Here is a 3,084-nt window from a genome sequence, read left to right as displayed (position 1 = left end):
ATCCTTCTGCGTGTGCTGAAAATGCTTCACCAAACCTGCGTATGCGAAGAGTACCTTCCAATGAACAACTTTGCAGTTTGGAGTTTCTGCGCAGGAATAGCCCTTCTATGAGTTTTGAACAGAAGTCAGTTTTAACTTCAGGTGACTTATCTAACGTGCAGAGTTGTAGACTTATGTGACTTGCAGAGTAGCAGGACTTGCAGAACTTGGTTGATTTATCTGACTTGCAGGATTTAGACTTGGAATACTTGCAGAACTTGCAGAGTTTAGCAAACTTGTAAGACTTATATGATTAAGCTTCTTTTGAGCTTAATGGACTTAAGCTTTAGAAGGCTTAGATCTGCCAACAAATTCAAATCGATTTAGGAGGGGAGGGGCTGTTTTTCGCCGCCGACTCTCACCAGAAGATGTCGCTGCCGTCAATTTCGAAATTCGTGATTTAAGCTTTCTTATCAAGCTTAATAATAAGCTTTTTATCCTTTGAATTAAAGCTTTTAAGCTTTTAAGCTATGGAGTCTTATCTCTGTTTGAAGACGACTTGATGTAGGAGATATCCACGTGGTCCTCCGCCTCTGCAAGCTGGTCCTTCGCGATTTGATGATGGAAACAGAGGTTCTTGATCACCAGGAATCCACCCGTATCGACCGTTCGCGACGAGATTGACCGTAGAGCTCCATCGTTCCAGGAGCTCCACCTTCGCACAAGATGGGTAGCGATTGGAAGCTCTTGATCTCAGCTTTGCTCTGATACCACTGATGCGCAGATCGGATGTCGTATGCTTGCATAGTGAATGCTGGAAGGTCCCCAAGAACAAAAGAACTCTACTTTTTGCACAAAACTCAAGGTAAAAAGCATGCAGGACATGAACAAGAGACCAATTGGGTGCAATCTCCCCCCATGCCTTGTGTGAGTGCTCCATAAAGCATGCATTTTATATATTAATCATCTTCAAGCTCAAATAATAGCCCAAATTACAAAATAGCAAGCTTTTAGCTTTTGAATTTGCTTTAGCACAAAATAGAAATAAAGCTAATGGGCGATGCCCAAAGAGTCTGGCATACCCAATACAATGTCCAAGTACAAATAACATAATCGTGCGCCCATGCGCATACAAAATAATAAATAAATATCCAACGCCTCAATAAATAGGCGCGACAAAATATAGGCGCCATGCTTAAGGTATGCGCCCATCAAAATATAAATGATAAATCGAATACTCGCTATCCTCCAATGCTTTCCTCCGCCACTGCTGCTATCTCTACACATCAACTGAAGCATTCAGAATCGTTAGTAAAATAATACAATTAAACTGACAAAAGTGAATATCTAGCAGTCTTCAGCTACATAAATAAATCAATTGGTTAGAAAACAATCCTAACCTTAATTTATTACGAGTGCGCACTCTAAACTCATAAACGTTTATTAATTTAATATGCATTTTGCGGAATCACCCGCTATGGAATCACCCATGTACACACTAAATTAATAAAACGCCCGAAAAGGACATGCGTCCCCATCAACTTCTCGCACAAAGAATCCACTTTGTGTATGAGCCCCGGTCAACAAAGTTTACGGAATCCACCGTAAAACCTCACGGAATCCACCGTGGCATGGAATCCACCGTGAAGTATGCCTCCTGGCATTAGCCACGCTCTCTCAAACCGCTACGAGAGCAAGGAGTAGCACCTGTATCTTGAGCCGACCATGGGCTGACTACATCTGGAACTTTGCAACATCCCCCTGAATCGCTCCCTTCATCTAGCCCAAGTCTAGAGCGTCGACCTCATCTGCTAGAAACTGAAGCATCAGAGCGCACCGAAGTAGATCTAATAGAGCGGCCTGATGGTGTCCGATATAGCTCTTGGTCCGCCATATCTTTGAATCTCGCCATCTGATCTGGAGACATACGCATGAAGATCTCCTGTAGCTCCTCGTCCCTCATCCCTCGACTCATCATGATGATCTAAATATCCACAAAGGTCACTTGCATAGACAAAAAATGATGTTAGCATAATTAATATAAATCATACAAAGCACGGCAATGTAAATCTTTAAAAAATGATCTTACTTAACTTTCATATATTATGTAGCCTTATAATGATTCATCAACAAATTGAGTAGGTGGATGCTTCGAGTATGAAGTACCCTATGGTCCCATGTCAATCTCTTGACACAACTCCACATACACTAGAAGGTCAATAGACATGTCACCACAAAAGGATGAGTCCACCTTGTTCTCAAAGAATTCTTGGACTTGTGTATTTCCATCATTTTTACCCGATGTTGGCTCCTCTATATGCTCCAAGCTTTCAGTGGCCTCCACCCCTTGCAATATTGACCCCTCTATTTGTATACTACCCTCATCTATTCTCGGAACATCGCTTTGATCATATACTCTCGCACTTCGGGAAACTAAAGGTATAACGTACCACCATCAAGGTTGTCGAGGGTTTGGATAGAAAAATACATGTTCACAATCATGTACAAGAGATATTTAACTATTGTGACATGTACCTTGTCGTAATACAATTAAAAAACACATGAGTTCATGCACCTATTACATGATAATACTACACAGGAAGTAAATTGTGTGAGTTATTCTCTCTCTGAAAAGGATCTTCATGTTTGTGATATATCTCTTTTTATTGTTGATTTTAGTGCCACAGGAAACATGACATATCAGTCCCAATGGTTGCATAATCATCATTCTATTCCTATCAAGAAATTCGTTTATCTTGCTAATGACATAATCTATCAAGTCAAAGGTATAGGTGATTTATATCTCAATACTCTTTCTTCAACAAGAATTTTGCATGGAGTTGTACATGTCCTAGATCTACAAAGGAATATTCTTTCAGTTGCATGACTTGTGGATTTTGGTCTCTTTGTTGATTTTGAACATACCAAGTGTTGCATTGAGAAAGATGGCAAAACCATAGGTATTTCTCGTTGAACTAGTAATCTTTTTAAGTTATCTTTAAATGAAGATGTTGCAAATGTTATTACAGCTCTTAGAGATCTTAATAGCAAATTATGGCATCATCGCTTTGTTCGTTCTAATTTTTCTAAGCTTCTTGATCTTTA

The sequence above is a fragment of the Lygodium microphyllum genome, chromosome 25 (genome assembly GCF_053477565.2).
Source record: "Lygodium microphyllum isolate KBCC chromosome 25, Lygodium_microphyllum_v1.1.10, whole genome shotgun sequence".
NCBI classification, from domain to species: Eukaryota; Viridiplantae; Streptophyta; class Polypodiopsida; order Schizaeales; family Lygodiaceae; genus Lygodium; species Lygodium microphyllum.
This window is presented reverse-complemented; position numbering follows the sequence as displayed.